Source organism: Heptranchias perlo, unplaced genomic scaffold, assembly GCF_035084215.1.
Source record: "Heptranchias perlo isolate sHepPer1 unplaced genomic scaffold, sHepPer1.hap1 HAP1_SCAFFOLD_52, whole genome shotgun sequence".
Lineage (NCBI taxonomy): Eukaryota > Metazoa > Chordata > Chondrichthyes > Hexanchiformes > Hexanchidae > Heptranchias > Heptranchias perlo.
In genome coordinates this window covers 7922366-7941237 of record NW_027139537.1, presented here as the reverse complement: position 1 = coordinate 7941237, position 18872 = coordinate 7922366, and the positions used below count along the sequence as shown (strand labels likewise).

Genomic DNA, 18872 nt, shown 5'->3' with positions numbered 1-18872 from the left:
AGTATCATTTTAAACTTTTATGTTGCGTTCACTGGCCAACGGTGCAGAATTGATGCAGAATGGAACATTAAATTTGTAGTCAGGATGGCCGAGTGGTCAAAGGCGCTGCGTTCAGGTCGCAGTCTCTTCTGGAGGCGTGGGTTCGAATCCCACTTCTGACAATCCTTATTTTTACGAAGACGTGAAAATATTTTATTTGTGGATTGTGCTGCAGCTGATTTTTCGACCAAGTTGATTTACTCCTCCCACAAAAACAACTGGCTTTGTGATGGAATTGTGACTTGAGAAGTTTCAAACAGTGAAATGTTTGACATATTAATGACCTGGACAAAGAAATAGAACAACAGTGGGAAACATTTAAAACGGTGATCAATAGAGTCCAGGAGAAATATATCCCACTAAAAAGCAAGAACAAACCAGCCAGAAATGACACACCAGGGAAGAATAAAGAAACAAGGGCAAAATTGAAACTGAAGAAAAAGGCACACACTAGACAATAAAGGAGAGAGGGGAATGTGAAAAGACTGGGAAAGAAGTCTAAAGAACTATTAGAAAGGCAAAAAGGAATATCAAAAAAAGAAAAGTATTCTGGACACATCAACAGCCAAAGAAAATTTCGGATAGGAATAGGGCCACTAAGGGATACACACGACAAACTCACAGGAAATGACAGCGAAATGGCAGAAATATTAAATAATCACTTTGCTTCAGTCTTTACCAGCGAGACGAGTATTGTGGGCGTGACAGTAGAAGAAGAGATCAAAAAGATATGTAAAGACATTTAAGATCGAAAGGGGGAGATAATTGATCAACTAATCAATCTTGGAGAGGAAATTTCCAGTTAGGAGCCTAACCAGAGTTTCAAACCGCTCAGCCACACTAATTTCCGTATTACTGTTCAGGAGCTTATTTCACAGGGACACGATTACTGCGCTCCATTTAGGGAGGCTACGTGAAAGGCGGAAATTGATCTATTAATAGAATCATAGAATAAGATAGCGCCATTCGGCCCATCGTGCCTGTGTCAGCTCTCTGAAAGAGCTGTCCAGTTAGTCCCACTCGCCTGCTGTTTCCCCATAGCCCTGAAAATGTTTCCATCCAAGCGTTTATCCAATTCCCTTTTGAAAACTGTGAGTTAAGAAAAACAATATTGAAAGGGGTGCTGGGGCCTCTGCAGTGTCGATGTGGAGTGTGTGATGATTGAAGTTATCAAGATGGTTGCTTTACACATGGTATGTTGTGCAATCATCCTGAAATATCTTCAATATCCAATACAAATTGAATTGCAAACCTGACGGACCAACACTGGAAAACAAATCACGAGTGAACGCAAATCATCTGGGACCCGTTTTTAGCCTCACGGCACTTTAAATAAAGTGAAATTACTTTGCATTGAAAGGATTTGGAACTTGCGTCTGTGCCTTTATCTGTTCCATTTCTTAAAGTTGCTGGCGTCTGATGATGGACACGCCTCTGCTCCCTCCATTGCACAAGAAATGAGGTGTTTGACGTTGACGGGACCTGTTGGTTATGAGCTCATCCTTTACATTGAGTGGGTTCGCGTCCTTTAAACAGCGTCAACTTTTGCCCAGCGGTGAACTTCGCAGCAAACAAGTTCATCACCGTCTCACCGCGGGCACTGACTGACACGTTTATCGTTATTTCTTTCAGACCGAAATAAATAGGAACCGTGATTTTAAATTTGCACTAAGTGATTTTTAGGTCGTCGCCTTTAAATGTTTCAAAGGCGAATCCGAATTTATGATAGTCTGGCCATTTCACCAGCCGTGTTGAAAACAGAACATGTCTCTAACTTTCGCGTCTTTTTTCGAAAGGCAAAAAACATATTTCCCATGACCTCTGAAGGATGGGCAAGTACTTTTCAGAAATCAGAAGCAAGTTAACCAGCCTTTTAATCCGGAGTCAGACCTTTGCGCCACGCACTCTGAAGACAGGATCCTGGATGTTATTATATTTTTGAATGTTTCTGAAACACCGTTTCATATCTTGGTTGAATGGATGAGTCTTATCAAATCTCCGCCAGGTCCCACCGGGTGTGAGACAGTATTGGAAGCAGCCTTCACCCCCAATATCACGCTGGCTTTCATCGCCTGCTCTCAGCGGACTGCATTAACAGGGCTGGGAGATATGGACTTTGTTCACATTTAATTAGCAATGTGAATCGTGAAACATTTAATCATTTTTAATGGGGACAAGGTTTCAAAATATTTCCGCCCGGTTTCGAACCGGGGAATTTTCGCGTGTTAGGCGAACGTGATAACCACTACACTACGGAAACCTGACACCTCCAACCTCGTGATAGGGATATAACTCCTCAGCCAAACTAATTTCCGTATTACTGTCCAGGAGCTCATTTCACAGGGATACATTTACTGCGCTGTATTTCGGAAGGCTGCAGAGAAGGATCGGTGGCGATGGTCAGGCAGGGAATCCCAGAGCATCGCGCCGAAACAAACATTTCACTGGTTTTTTTTCATGTGCCTGATATCCGACCGCAGTGTAAATTATGGCGAATCAGGCATGCTCAGATGACATTGTTCACAGAGTGTTTTCTTGCAGCCAAATCACACATTAGAAAACTTGAAATGAGATGAAGAGATCGCAGCCATTTAAAGTGCTCCCAGTTTCTGCAGATCAGGAATCGAAACTTGGCACCGGCTTCAGGGCCATCAGAATGAGGCAATGAATCCGAAGTGCAATTTCCGTTCCTGGGTGGGCTCGAACCACCAACCTTTCGGTTAACAGCCGAACGCGCTAACCGATTGCGCCACAGAGACCGTCTGTTTTTTTTTTCTTGCAAGATACACTAAAGCAGCGTGTCACCTACCCAAAGTTACATGTTGCAGCCACAGAAATGCAATTGTCCACTATCAGTGTTACTTTTCCAGAAATAAAGGATGGGACATTGTTTGTGGAAACATGGGAACGGTCTGGTCTCGCTCACAGCGTCGATATCACCGCCAACCAGCTCTCCTGCAACCGGCGTGCACACCGGTGCTTTGTCTGTTCGTTAGTTGCACTGTGGGAGAATCTTCACCACACTGACTGCAGCGGTTTCAAAAGCCGGCTCACCACCACCTTCTCAAGGGCTTTTTGGGATGGGCAATAAATGCCGGCCTCGCCAGCGACGCCCACATCCCATGAACGAATAAAAAAAATATTCTGAGCGTCCTGATGCTGATGTCAGGATTTGATGCCTGATCTGCAGTAACTGGGAGCGGTTTAAATGGCTCCGACCTCTTAATTTCACTCATAACATCAGAGTAACTGTTCCAGGGGGACATGCCGACTCAACTGCGTCTTGGCCGCCTGTCTGGACAGTCCTTTATTCGTCTCCAATTCCGTTTCCCAAAGCGTATGTGCAGATTCACAAAGCTGTTTGTCATTTCGGTTCCTTTCGATTTGTCCAGCTTCCGACTGGCAATAATTTTCAAACCTGGTTGCAAACCTCCGCCTTGCATCGTGTCCAGGGATGGGTTATGTGGAGAGACTGGAGAAGCTGGGATTGTTCTCCTCGGAGCAAAAAAAGGTTAAGGGTAGATTTAATAGAGGTGTTCAAATTATTTTGATAGAATGGATGGGGAGAAGCTCTATCCATTGGCAGGAGGGTCGATATCCAGAGGACACAACTTGTATTTACATAGCGCCTTTAACGTAGTAAAACGTCACAAGGTGCTTCACAGGAACGTTATTAAACAAAACTTGACACGAAGCCACATAAGGAGATATTGGGACAGGTAACCAAAAGCTTGGTCGAAGAGTTAGGTTTTAAGGTATGTGTTAAAGGAGAGAGAGGCGGAGAGGTTGAGGGAGGGAATTGCAGAGCTTCGGGTCGAGGCAGCTGAAGGCACAGCCTCCAATGGTGGAGCAATTAAAATCGGGGATGCGCAAGAGGCCAGAATTGGAAGAGCACAGAGATTTGTTTTATTCGTTCATGGGATGTGGGCGTCGCTGGCGAGGCCAGCATTTATTGCCCATCCCTAATTGCCCTTGAGAAGGTGGTGGTGAGCCGCCTTCTTGAACCGCTGCAGTCCGTGTGGTGAAAGTTCTCCCACAGTGCTGCTCGGTAGGGAGTTGCAGGATTTTGACCCAGCGACGATGAAAGAACGGTCGATATATGTTTGATGCAGTGTTCCCTAGTGATTGGGAATAGTTCATTGCACAAAAATAATTCAAGTCTGTGAGACACTTATTGTTCTGTTTAATCACCATTCATACGTTCTGTTGCACACCGAAGGAAATGCTAACTTGTTTACCAAGTGACAATTAAAACGTTAATAAACCTTTGTGCTTTGCATGTCATGAACTTTTATCCCTTCCCATTTTACATACTGTATTTTAGGAGTCTGCTTAAAAATGTTTACTGCTTATTACACCAAGAATCTGGTGCATCCGCTGTTAAATTTAAAAAGGTTTGTAGCCCCTTCCACGCTTGAAGAAACTCGACCCTGGAGGTTTATGGGGAGCAAGTCCCAACAAAATGCTTCCCTCCGAGATCAAATCGGGGACTTTCTGCGTGTAACTGGTGAACATGATAACCGCTACACTACGGAAACGACAAACTTTTCCGTCTCAGGTCTGAAGGAAGTGTCTCGGGAAAACATGAACCGTTGACTCTCTTTGCACTGACTCTTTTCACGAATATTTCATCGATCGAAACGATACAAGTCACAGGGAAAAATGTCAAAGTCATTAAACTCCCGAATTAGCCCCAAAATCTATCAATCTCAGTTTTGAAATTTTCAATTGACCCCCAGCCTCAACAGCTTTTTGGGGGAGAGAGTTCCAGATTTCCACTCCCCTTTGTGTAATGAAATTCTTCCTGACATCACCCCTGAATGGCCCAGCTCGAATTTTTTAAGGTTACGCCCCATTGTTCTGGACTCTCCCCACCAGAGGAAATAGTCTCTATCTGCCCTGTCAAATGTTTAATCATCTTAAACACCTCAATTAGATCACCCCTTAATATTCTAAACTCAAGGGAATGCAAGTGTCGTCCATGCAACCTGTCCTCATAATTGCTTATCAAGGATAGCCACCAAAAAGCGTTTCACGATGGCTAGCTCTAGAGTGGATTGGTCGTTAGTAGTGGGCTCGTTGGTCTAGGGGTATGATTCTTGCTTCGGGTTTGTTACTATGAATATGTGAGAGGTTCCGAGTTCAAATCCCAGATAAACCCTTATTTTACTTTGGATCTTGAACTTCCAAAGACAAAAAAGTACCCAAATCACCCCACATGAGTGAAACAATTCCTATGTTTCATACTAGTACCGAACACAACTGCCCAACTTGGTTCTGATGAAAGGTCATTGACCTGAAACATTAACTCTGTTTCTCTCTCCACAGATGCTGCCTGACCTGCTGAGGGTTTCCAACATTTTCCATGTTGTCAGAGTATCACTTCCCTCATCACCTAACTACACTCCTCCACTAGATGTCGCCTTGTGGTGCAAACAGGCTCCTTCCGCACAGCCAGGTGTTCTGCTTCAGGCATTCATCATAACTATAACTTTTGAACTTGATAGTTAAAACATATGGCCTTGCCAATTGACCAGAAAACAGAATGGTGTTTATCTCTCACCAGTACAGTCCTTTCCCGCAGAATCAGCTTGGAATGATACGTAGCAATCATACAGATGTCACACCTCTCCTGCTTGCCTGTGAAGCTGGTAAGACGAATAGCACACAATGCTGCCTGACACACATACACAGCAGCTATGAATGACTTAAAGGTCTTGTTATGATTGTCAGGCAATTGTTTATATCAAAAGGATAATTAAACTTACGAGTATAATGATATCAGCAACAATCCAAGTGTTTCTGGACTTCAGAATCTACTCGTCTCTATATTAAACATATGCATGCATATAAAATGAAGCAAATCTGTCTTATGATTGTAGTTTCATTCTCCCAACGGAGATTTATACTTCCTCACTTAAGAGGCAAAAGCTAAAGGTTAATATTACTTCAATATAAAGACTGACTCTTTCCTTACAATACAGATACCCCAAACTAATATAACACCTCAAACTGATGGAGCTCCTCAAACTAAAACAGTATCTCAAACTGATACAGTACCTCAAACGGATAGAGAATCTGAAACTACTATAATACCTCAAGCTAATTCATCATCTGAAACTAATGAAGTACCTCAAACTAATACAGTACCTCAAACAAATACAACACCTTAAACTAATGCAGTACTTCAAACCGATACAGAACCTGAAAGTAATATAATACCTCAAACTAATACAGCATCTCAATCTAATACAGTATCTCAAACTAATAAAGTACTTCAACTAATACAGCACCTCAAACTAATAGAGCACCTCAAGCCAATACAACACCTCAAAGTGATACAGCACCTCAAGCGAATACAGTACCTCAAACTAATATAGTACCTCAAATTAGTACAGCGTCTTAAACTAATCCAGCACCTCAAACTATGTATCGTTGTCTCTCCACTGCTTTAAATGTATCTATCTATCTATATATTTATCTATCCATCTATCTATCTTTCTATCCATCTATCTCTCCATCTATCTATCAATCGATTCATCTATCTCACTATCCATCTATCTCTCTATCTATAAATCTCTCTATCCATATATCTATCCATCCATCCATCTGTCTTTCTATCTCTATATCTCTCTATCCATCTATCTATCCATCCATCCATCCATCCATCCATCTATCTATCTATATATCTCTATCCATCTAACCAGATATCTATCTACCGATCGATCTATCTCTATCTATCCATCTATCTATCTATATAGCTATCTATCTATCTACCTTTATCTCCCTATCTCTCCATATCAGTTCCTCGTTCAACCTGTTTATTGCTCTGTTGTTGTTTCTCTATCGCTTTCTGTCTCTCCTCCTTCATTACTCAAGTTTATCAAATAACTTTCTAATCTTTATTTAAAAAATGCAATATTAAAGCATGAGCATGAGGTAAATGAGCAAATTACAAGGTGGGGTGGACTCAGTATGTTGGTCTGTGAGGTCTTCCTTCTTCAGGCTGCTGATCACAGAAGTCTCCCTGAGCAGCTTCTGGAAGAAGAAGCGCGAGCACTTCTCGTCCTGCTCCACGGAGCGGACTCTGGAGCGAAAGATCATTTTTGAAGCCCCATTAACTGGATGCATCACACCGTGAGATCACAAGGTGAGGCCCCTTTAACTGGACGGTTCATAGCATAAGATCACAGCATGAGGCCCCCTGAACTGGACGGTTCACACCGTGAGATCACAGCATGAGGCCCCTTTAACTGGACGGTTCATACCGTGAGATACGGTCTGTATTGTACTGTATTGCTTCGAAATTGTGAAATTTAGTTTTAACTCTGTGTATTCTTAAATTTTATGCAGTAATATATGTTTTTAATAAAAAAAATTCGCAGAAACTTTCGAATCAAACGGGTATCGACCCTCCACACGTTATCCATTGCTCCACTGGCCCAGTTTTCAAAAAGCATGCAGTAACTCACACTCCCACAGCGCTGGAGAATGAGCAGTTACCGAGTCAGTCTCGGTCATGCCCACGCGATTCCACGAGTCCGGGCGTGTCAATAGGTGCACGGTGAACAATCACCAAAGAGAGAGACATCAGCTGCTTCCTTTCGATCGCTCAACTTGTAGAGCAGAGGTCTACAGTACAATTAACAGATCAAAGTTTGCTGGTTCGAAGTAATAAACGTGCTTTTGGAGTAAGTAGCTCTAGGCCATTCTCTTAACTTTACAGGCAGCCTACGGCTTAACATGTTGGCGCTGAGGCACAGGAGACCACTTTTCCTTTGTCAAACCTTAAAGCTTTCTGTGTCTTTCAGAACACGGCTGTTTTGCTCGAGCATTTGACTCTGCTCACCAGCAAGGAGTGCCTTTGAGCTACAACACCGCAAACCGATTTCAGGCAAAAATGTCTTCGATCAGTCAGACAGGGCTCTCGCTGCTCCCTCAAGCTCGGGGCCACTGTTCCTTTCCTGAGATCTCGTCTACCTTCCGCAGGCTCGGGCTCTTCTCAGCATCATTCATGATTACTGTGGCTTCCCGTTCTGCTGTTGCTCACTTGCTTATGCTCGATACCACCGATTGGAGCAAAGTATTGATTGTCGTCAGGGAGGGGGCCATCCCAAGGCAAGATTTCTCTGCTGATCGTGGAACTGCTTGGAGGCGAGTGCGAAACAACTACTGTGAAGGGCATTGAATAAAGGGGGCAGTAGCAACATGGATACAGAATCGGCTAAGGGACAAGAAACAGAGTAGTGGTGAACGGTTGTTTTTCGGACTGGAGGGAGGTGGACAGTGGTGTTCCCCAGCGGTCGGTGCTGTGACCACTGCTTTCCTTTATATATATCAATGACTTGAACTTGGGTGCACAGGGCACAACTTCAAAATTTGCAGATGACACCAAACTTGTAAGGGTAATGAACAGTGAGGAGGATAGTGATAGAATTGAAGAGAATATATGCAGACTGGTTGCATGGGCGGACACATGGCAAATGACACTTAACGAAGAAAAATGCGAATTGATGCATTTCGGTAGGAAGAACGAGGAGATGCAAAATATACTGGAGGGCACAATTCTAACAGTGATACAGGAACAGTGAGATCTGGGGGTATATGTGCAAATATCATTGAAAGTGGCAGGGCAGGTTGAGATATTATTAAACTAGAAAGAGTGCAGAAAAGATTTACGAGGATGCTACCGGGACTTGATGGTTTGACTTACAGGGAGAGGTTAGACAGACTGGAACTTTATTCCCTGGAGAGTAGGAGGTTAAGGGGTGATCTTATAGAAGTCTATAAAATAATGAGGGGCATAGATAAGGTCGATAGTCAAAATCTTTTCCCAAAGGTAGGGGAGTCTATAACGAGGGGGCACAGATTTAAGGTGAGAGGGGAGAGATACAAAAGGATCCAGAGGGGCAATTTTTTCACTCAAAGGGTGGTGAGTGTCTGGAACGAGCTGCCAGAGGCAGTAGTAGAGGCGGGTACAATTTTGTCTTTTAAAAAGCATTTGGACAGTTACATGGGGAAGATGGGTATCGAGGGATATGGGCCAAGTGCAGGCAATTGGGACTAGCTTAGTGGTATAAACTGGGCGACATGGACATGTTGGGCCGAAGGGCCTGTTTCCATGTTGTAACTTCTATGATTCTATCTATGATTCTAAAGCGGTTGAAAAAGCATACGGGATCCTGGGCTTCATAAATAGAGGCAGAGAGTACTAAAGTATGGAAGTCATGATGAACCTTTAGAAAACACTGGTTCAGACACAACTGGAGTATTGTGTCCACTTCTGGGCGCCGCACTTTAGGAAAGATATGAAGGCATTAAAGAGGGTGCAGAAGAGATTTACTAGAATGATTCCAGGGATGAGGGACTTTAGTTACGTGGATAGACTGGAGAAGCTGGAGATTTGATAGAGATTTTCAAAACCATGAAGGGTTTAGACAGAGTATATAGAGAGAAATCGTTCCCATTTGCAGAAGGGTGAAGGACCAGAGGACATAGATTTAGGGTGATTGGCAAAAGCACCAAAGATGACATGAGGAAAAACGATGGGGCGGGGGAGTGGGACTAGCTGGATTGCTCTTGCATAGAGCTGGTGTGGTCTCGATGGGCCGAATGGCCTCCTTCCGTGCTGTAATCTTTCTATGATTCAAGTCGAATGCTCGCTGAGCAGGTGAGAGATAGCAAGATAGATTCTTGCATTCTCCACTCACCTTTTGACTTGGGTCAATTGTCCAGAAACAAAAGTGGCGTCAGTTTTCAGCGAGCCCATGGTCCATGTACTTCTTAAGCTTCACTGCGTTCTACTGTACAGAGAGGTCAAGGGGCAGAAAATATTTTGACGTGCTGCAGGACGAAAAAAATATTGATTTTGGTCTTGAGCAAAGATGGAAAATAAAAGCTTAATGATGCCTTCTCTGAGGATTGAACTCAGGACCTTCAGATTATGAGACTGACGCGTTGCCGACTGCGCTAAGAAGGCACTTGCTGCATAAATATCCAGGCAGCTCTATCAAGTAGGACAGTTTGCAAGGTGTAAAATCATAAACTAATCGGCAGTTTGCAAAAACTCTCCATCCAGGTGGAAATCGAACCAACAATCTTCTGAATTTTGGTCAGACACGTTCCCCATTGCTCGACTGGCCAAAGGTGTGTCGAGTAAGTCGGAGCTCACACGCTCACAGCGCTGCGGTATGAGCAGGTACCGAGTCAGTCTCGGTCATGCCCACACGACTTCACGAGCCCGGGAGTGTCAAAAGGCACACGGTGAACAATCACCAAAGAGAGAGACCTTTGCTGTTTCCCTTCGATAGCTCAGCTGGTAGTGTGGAAAACTTGTAGAGATTAAAACTTGAAAGCACAATCACTCTTAAATCGTTGGTTTAATTCTGTCTCAAAATAACGAACGTGCTTTTGGATTAAGCGGTATTGAGCTCAAGGCCGCTCTCTTAACTTTACAGACTGTTTACTGCTTAAAATGTTGGCGCTTTTCCTTTCTCAAACCTTAAAGCTGTTTTGCTCCAGCATTTGCCTCTGCTCACCAGCAGGGAGTGCCTTTGAACAACAACACGTCAAACCGGACATCACTTTCAGGCAAACAAAGACTTCTGTCAGTCTTTCGGACAGGTCTCTCGCTGCTCGAAGGAGTGCCGTTGAGCAGCAATTTTTTTTAATTTTCAAAATATACTTTATTTCATAAAATTTAATGATACATAAAGTTCAGGGTTAAAGTTCGCAATTTCAATTCAAAACAATACAAATCATACCGCACACACTATGATCCCATTATTTCAATACAATACACAGTACATGTCTGATAATACATTCCGTATAATAAAAGGTGGGATGCCTTTACACGGTGCTCTTTCCCCATAGAGCCCTTGCGTAGGCCGCAACGCGCCTCAGTGCGTCCCGCAGCACGTTCTCCTGGACCTTGGAGTGTGCCAGTCGGCAACACTCGGTCGTGGATAACTCCTCCAGCTGGAAGACCAGCAGGTTCCGGGCGGACCAAAGGGCCTCCTTCACCGAGTTGATGGTCTTCCAGCAGCAGCTGACATCTGTCTCGGTGTGCCTCCCGGAAAACAGTTCATGGAGCACAGCGTCCTGTGTTACCGAGGTGTTGGTGATCAGCCGGGACACACACCAATGCATCTCTCTCCAAACTTTCTGCGTAAAGGTCCAGTCCACCAGGAGACGGACGACGGTCTCATTCCCGTTGCAGCCTTGAAGGCAGCTGGAGGTGGTGCTGAGGTACCGTACATGTTGGAAGGACTGCAGGGGAAGGGCCCTTCTCACCACCATCCAGCCCACATCCTGGTGCCTGTTGGTCAGTTCTGGTGACGAGACGTTCTGCCAAATGGCATCGACCGTCTGGTCGGGGAACTGGTCGATCGGATCCACCCTCTACTTTTCCTGCAGGACCCCCAGAACGTTCCACTGTCTGACGGCCTTGTGGTCGAAGTGGTTCCTCCTCAGTAATTTCTCCACCTGGGACAGGTTTTGGGGGACGGTCCATCTGGACGGGACGTCCTGTGTCTGCTCGGCCAGCATGACCAGGCCCAGTTTTCTCAATGTATTTCACAGGTAGAAACTCAGCACGTAGTGACACTTGGTGTTTGTGTACCAGGGCTCTACACACATCCTGAGGCAGCCACACACAAAGGTGGCCATCAGGATCAGGGCAGCTTTGGGGACGCTCCTCCTCACTTTGTCTGGGGCCTTGTACATGGTGTCCCTGTGGACGCATCCTACCTTGGACCTCCAGACAAAGTGGAACATAGCTCGGATGACTGTGGTGACGGAGCTGTGAGGAATGGGCCAGACCTGGGCCCCGTAGAGCAACACCGTGAGTACCTCACACTTTATCACCAGGTTCCTGTTGGTTATGGAGAGGGATCGTCCCCCCAACATACCAAGCTTCTGCTTGGCCTTGGCGACTCGCTCCTCCCATTTCTTGGTGGAGGCCTGGGGCCCCACGAACCAGATCCCTAGCATCATCCGGTAGTCGGATCTGACTATGAAGGGGACAAAGGATCGGCTCTCCCACCTACCATAGAACATGGCCTCACCCTTCCTGCCGTTCACTCTGGACCCCGAGACCAGCATTTGAAGCATAGCCAATAGGAGCACAGTAGGCCATTCAGCCCTTCAGGCCTGCTCCGCCATTCAAAATGATCATGGCTGATCGTCTAACTCAGTATCGTGTTCCCGCTTTTTCCCGATATCCCTTGATCCCTTTAGCATTAAGAAATATATCTATCTCCTTCTTGAGTACATCTAATCATTTGGCCTCCATTGCCTTCTGTGGTCGAGAATTCCACAGGTTCACCACCCTCTGAGTGAAGTCATTTCTTCTCATCTCGGTTCTAAATGGTATACCCCGTATCCTGAGACTGTTACCCCAGGTTCTGGACGCCCCACCCATAGGGAACATCCTCCCTTCATCTCGTCTGTCTAGTCCTGTTAGACTTTTATCTGTTTCGAAGAGATCACCTCTCATTCTTCTAAACTCTCGTGAATATAGGTCTAGTCGCCCAATCCCTCCTCATGCATCAGTCCTGCCATCCCAGGAATCAGTCCGGTAAACCTGCATTGCACTCCCTGCATGGCAAGGACATCCATCCTCAGATAAGGAGAACAAAACTGCACACAATACACCAGATGTGGTTTCACCAAGGTCCTGGAAAACTGCAGTAAGACATCCCTGCTCCTGTACTCAAATCCTCTTGCAATGAAGGCCAATGAAGGCTCGGAACGTTCGCAGATGCCGATCAGTCTTGGACCGACTGCTGATCGGAGCAAAAGACGGCGACGTCATCCGTGTACAGGGGGGCCTTAACCTGAGAGCCTCCGCTGCCTGGGATCGTCATCCCCCTGATACCTGTGCCCTTCCTAATGGACGGGGCAAATGGCTCGATACAACACATGAACAAGACCGTGGAGAGAGGACAGCCCTGCCTGACTTCAGATCTGTTCAGAAATCTCTCCGACTCCCGCCCATTGATTAGAACTGCGCTATGGAGGTCCACGTAGTAGCAATCGGATACAATCGCAGATTCCCTCCCCAAACCCCATTTTGGAGAGCGTGTCCATCATGTACCTGTGGGATATTTTGTCGAAGGCCTTCTCCTGGTCCAGGCTGGTGAGGCAGGTGTTCACCCCTCTCTCCTGCACGTTGGCGATTGTATCCCTGAGCAGCACAAGGCTATCAGAGATCTTCCTGCCGGGTACAGTTACAGGTCTGATCCGGGTGGATCACCCACTCCAGAGCAGACTCGAGCCTATTGGCGATGGGCTTCGACAGAATCTTATAGTCGGCATTTAGCAAGGAAATAGGTCGTCAATTTCTGTTTTCTTTCCTCTCCCCCTTCCGCTTGTAGATGAGGATGATGATGCACTCCTCATGGACTCTGACATGCTGCCTGCCAGAAACATACCCCCGTACACATCCAGTAGGTCTGGGTTCATCCAGTCTCATAGAGTCGAGTACAACTCAACCGGTAAACCATCGCTCCCGAGAGTTCCACTCTTCTCGAAGGACCGGACGACCTTTGTCAGCTTGCCAAGGTCAGTGGCCGATCCAGGCTCTCCCGCTCGCTGTCCTCAAAGACCTCCGATATAGAGGAAATGAAGGACTGGAGGCCGTACTTTCTCTGGGATTTGTGTCATACAGCCCGGCATAAAAGGACTTGCTGATCCTCAGTATGTCGGTCTGTGAAGACGGCACCGCGCCCTCTTCCTCCTTCAGGCTGCTGATCACCAGAGGTCTCTCTGTGCAGCTTCTGGATGAATAAGCGCGAGCACTTCTCGCCCTGCTCCACGGAGCGGACTCTGGACCGAAAGGTGATCTTCGAGGCCTCGGAGGTGAAGAGCGAGACTTTCTGGCCCTTCAACCCTCTGGTTCCTCCCCGACATCGATCCCCATCGACTGCAGCTGGAGCAGATCCCGTATGCTTTTCTGGAGCTGGGACAATTTCCTCTGTCTCTCTCTCGTCCCTTTAACAGGACGGGTCAAACAGTGAGATCAGATGGTGAGGCTACTTTAACTGGACAGATCAAACCGTGAGATCAGAGGGTGAGGCCCCTTTAACTGGACAGGTCAAACCGTGAGATCAAACGGTGAGGCCTCTTTAACTGGACGGGTCACACCGTGAGATGACAGGATGAGGCCCTTTAACTGGACGGGTCACACTGTGAGATCTCAGGCTGAGGCTGCTTTAAATCGATGGGTCACACCGTGAGACCTCAGGGTGAGGCCCCTTTAACTGGATGCGTCACACTGTGAGCTTGCACCGGGCACCGGTGGCCAATCCAAACTCTCTCCTTCTGTGCTGTAATTGAGCAGCAATAGATGGGGAATGGGCTGGAATGGTCAGCAGGAAACTGTCATCATTTGGTCGAGCGGGTTAATCGATTGGATTCCACTGTATGAACATTTGAACAGATCCTGTAACAGTGACGGCACAGCAGGGTCGAGTGATCCATTTGTTGTTACTGCCAGACCTCCTGCGACTTTATCCACATGCAGGTCGAGGCCTGGAGTGCGGTTACTGATATTTACTGGGCCACCAAGTGGAAAATTAGGGCTGGAAGTTCTCCCTGGGCAGTAATCCCACTGGAGCTGCATTGACCGAGCTTGAGACCTGCCCCACCGCTCCTGACACTGGCCCAGGTGGTAACTCACAGATGGGAATTAGATATCTTTCCCTTTGCGTAAAGGAGATATTTCCAGGCCTCTGGGGAGAGAGCAGGGGAGTGGGACTAATTGGAAAGCTCGTTCAAAGAGCTGGCACAGGCACGATGGGTCGAATGGCCTCCTTCTGTGCTGAAGGGTTCGATGATTCGAGGTGGGATTTCATCGCTCTGATAATATAAATGTGTGAGGTGCCGAGAGTGTTGGAAAAATGAAGGCTTGAGATGGCAGAACAACAGATCAGGGTCTCAGCAGCAGTGGGACCAGGATTGTACTTTTTAAGTGATGCAGGAAAACAGCAGTGGGAACGGAAATCACAACATCACAAGAGACTTCGAGGTCCATGTATATAGATCATTAAAATATCATGGACAGGTACAGAAAATAATCAAAATATGGCGAATGGAATACTGGCCTTTATATCTCGAGAACTAGGATACTGGGGGGGTAGGAGTTATGCTGCAACTATACAAAGCCCTGGTTAGACCACACCTGGAGTACTGTGTTCAGTTCTGGGTACCACACCTTAGGAAGGATATATTGGCCTTGGGAGTGCAGCGCAGATTTACTAGAATGATACCTGGATACTCAGGATTAAATTACGAGGAGAGATTCCACAAACTAGGCTTGCATTTCCTGGAATTTAGAAGATTAAGGGATGATTCGATCGCAGTTTTCAAGGTATTAAGGGGAACTGATCAGTTGAATAGAGAGAAACTATTTCCGCTGGTTCAGAAGTCTAGGACTCGGGGACACAGCCTGAAAGTTAAAGGCAGGACTTTAAGGAGTGAAGTTAGGAAACACTTCGACACGCAAAGGTTAGGAGAAGTTTTGAACTCTCTTCATCAACCGGCAGTTGATGCTAGCTCAATTATAATTTTAAATCTGATATTGAAAGATTTCTGCAAACCAACGGTAACAAGGGATATGGGAATAAGGCAGTTGTATGAAGTTAGGTCACAGATCAGCCATGATCTCATTGAAAGGCGGAACAGGCTCGAGGGGCTAAATGGCCTAATACTGTTCCGATCTTCCTAATTACCTATGTGTCAGTTTTCTGTCTTTATAAACACTTCACTGTATTTCACTCCGTGTCCAATACTGTGAGGCCTCCCCTGGTTTATCAGCTTTCGGTGCTTATCAACACTTCACGGTATTTCACTCCGTCTCCAACACAGTGAGGCCTCCCCTGGTGTATCAGCTTTCAGTGTTTATAAACACTTCACTGTATTTCACTCCGTCTCCAACACAGTGAGGCCTCCCCTGGTGTATCAGCTTTCAGTGTTTATAAACACTTCACTGTAATTCACTCCCTGTCCAACACTGTGAGGCCTCTCCTGGTGTATCAGCTTTCAGTGTTTATAAACACTGCACTGTATTTCACTCCGTCTCCAACAATGTGAGGCCTCCCCTGGTGTATCAGCTTTCAGTGTCTATAAACACTTCACTGTATTTCACTCCGTCTCCAACAATGTGAGGCATCCCCTGGTGTATCAGCTTTCAGTGTTTATAAACACTTCACTGTATTTCACTCCGTCTCCAAAACTGTGAGGCCTCCCCTGGTATATCAGCTTTCAGTGTTTATAAACACTTCACTGTATTTCACTCCGTCTCCAACACTGTGAGGCCTCCCCTGGTGTATCAGCTTTCTGTGTTTATAAACACTTCACTGTATTTCACTCCGTCTCCAACACTGTGAAGCCTCCCCTGGTGTTTCAGCTTTCTGTGTTTATAAACACTTCACTGTATTTCACTCCGTCTCCAACACTGTGAAGCCTCCCCTGGTGTTTCAGCTTTCTGTGTTTATAAACACTTCACTGTATTTCACTCCGTCTCCAACACTGTGAAGCCTCCCCTGGTGTTTCAGCTTTCTGTGTTTATAAACACTTCAATGTATTTCACTGCATTTCCAACACTGTGAAGCCTCCCCCGATGTGTCACTCTCACTGGGCGACAAACTGGGTCGTGTAACGCCCGTTGTCTAGGCGCTATGAGGCCTCCTTCTGTGCCCAGATGGCGTCCGGAATGCGCGCGCATAAATCTAGCTCGACATGCTCCGTCGGCCACCTTGGAGGTGATGCTCCCACTGACACTATGGGATAACATGTTGAATGTAGTCGCTTATTAATAGCAGGGAGAAACATTCCAGTGATACAAGTAGGGCCCATGGAGATTGATATTAATTACAGGCACTGAACAAACAGATTCAGTTATCAACTTTAAATCCAACAATGTTTCTATCACAACAAATATTTAACCAAATATTACACAGATGGAAAACCCAAAGCCCAGTACATTATTTTAATAAATATTTGGAAGAAGAGAATCTATGAGACCCACAGTCTGACAGCACTGATGTGAAGCGAGAGCAGTTTTATTTACAGATTGCAGATTATTTCTGAGTGAAATCCTTTCATTTCAGAGAATTTCTACACACTTAACAAGGGATGGGTTTAAACTCAGAGATGGGAACTGAACCATCCTACTGGTCAGTTTGGAGACCATTCTGCGAATATTGGTACAATCTCTGGAGACCCCGTCAATATTGGCAAGTCTATGGATCCTCTTGTAAATAATGGAGTTGTTGGAAAGATGGGCACGGATTTGGGAGACGACGAAACTTTCATGGACTTTGGGGAGGAAAGGAAGGTTGGAGATGGAGGAGATAGCTTGCAAGGACAGAGGGGTCAAGGGTGGGTTTTTTGAGGAGGGGGCAATGATGGCAGATTTGATGGAGAGGGGGACAGTACCTGAGGATAGAGAACCGTTAAGAATATCAGCTAGCATGAGGGCCAGGAAGGGAAGTTGGGTGGTCAGCAGTTTAGTGGGAATAAGTTCGAGGGTCCAGGAGGTGGATCTCGTTCAGTGTCCGTCCCCAGTCATTTCTGGGCTGCAATCCTCAACCTGCCCTTTAACTTTCCTCGTGTCAGAGACTCACAATTCATATTTTAACTGGGAAACTGCAGGAACAGAGTGAAACGGGTCTGCTTGTGTCCCTGGATTCAGTCTACACTGCGGACAATCGGTAACATTTATAAATGAACCACCAGGAGTGAACATGGTTAATATAATTATATAAATCTGTAAATGAAGCCGTTCATTATTATTGGATCAGTCCTGTATGAGAACAGATTTCAACTTTATTCCTGAGAGATGTCTGATTGAGATAATGACCTGGACTTTGAGATGTTTGTGTTATATCCACAGCATTATTTACATCGGAGTCAAAGCTGCTGATTAATGTGTTTGTTAAACTGACTGTAACTAATAGCAATGATCAGGGATATAATCGTGTCAATGGAGACTTATCCCTTGTATAAATCAGGGCTTGTTGGAATGGATCAGTTCAGAGTGCCTGGCGGAGCCGTGATTTCCTGGTCAACAGAAGTCACTGCTTCTCACAGTAATGGAATATCCAGTAATCCATCAGATAATGCTCATTTATTATCCTGTTCTTGCAGCGGTTGGAGTTCCAGGTAAGCCGTTATCTCAGCTGTTAATGATGTAAATCAGTGTTAACTCTGCTGCTGTACTTGGTATATGATTTTTTTCTCCTACCATGTTTAACACAGTCACCTGTTCTGTTCTATCAGTTGAATGATTGAATATGTTTAGTCTCTGCTCTTTCCGTCAGTAGGAGCTGCATTATATCCAGAGTGACCCTTTTATATCCAACCCTGGTATTGTTAGTGGATTATTCTCTGTATTGAATGTATTGTTGAATAATGATATCACTTCAACTTCCAAACTTTCGATATTGTAGGAGTTACATTATATCTGTTATGAATTTGTATATATAAAGCTGGCAATGTTACTGGATTATTCTCTGTATGGAATGTATTGGAATCGGGTGTCCGGGCGAAGAGTTGGTATCAGAATATCAGCAGCTGTTAACAGTTTCATTTTGTGGAACTAACCTGTCCTGAAATATGTTTTCATCAATGTGTTTTCAGTGATTGTATAATAAGACAGCTCAGTGTTACATTGTTACAAAGAGGTAGAGCAGTGTCCTCCCTCGCCAATAATATGCTTCAATTCAACTGGGATTTCAATGTATTCATTGGTGATCACTGTTATGAAATATTATTTCATTATGTGTGTATCTGACGCCGCTTCAGATGTCTGGTTACTGAACTGAGTTTGC

General features: G+C 45.4%; 4 non-coding genes across 4 annotated transcripts; 1 reads left to right on the top strand and 3 right to left on the bottom strand.

Annotated features, from left to right (window-relative positions):
* Positions 1-78: 78 nt before the first annotated feature.
* trnal-cag (transfer RNA leucine (anticodon CAG)) lies at positions 79-161 on the top strand. Its single transcript has one exon. It is a non-coding gene; the product is annotated as a tRNA-Leu (tRNA).
* A 2065-nt stretch (positions 162-2226) lies between these two features.
* trnav-aac (transfer RNA valine (anticodon AAC)) lies at positions 2227-2299 on the bottom strand. Its single transcript has one exon. It is a non-coding gene; the product is annotated as a tRNA-Val (tRNA).
* A 425-nt stretch (positions 2300-2724) lies between these two features.
* Positions 2725-2798, bottom strand: trnan-guu (transfer RNA asparagine (anticodon GUU)). The gene has a single exon. It is a non-coding gene; the product is annotated as a tRNA-Asn (tRNA).
* Positions 2799-9945: 7147 nt separating this feature from the next.
* Positions 9946-10018, bottom strand: trnam-cau (transfer RNA methionine (anticodon CAU)). Its single transcript has one exon. It is a non-coding gene; the product is annotated as a tRNA-Met (tRNA).
* Between the last annotated feature and the right edge of the window lie 8854 nt (positions 10019-18872).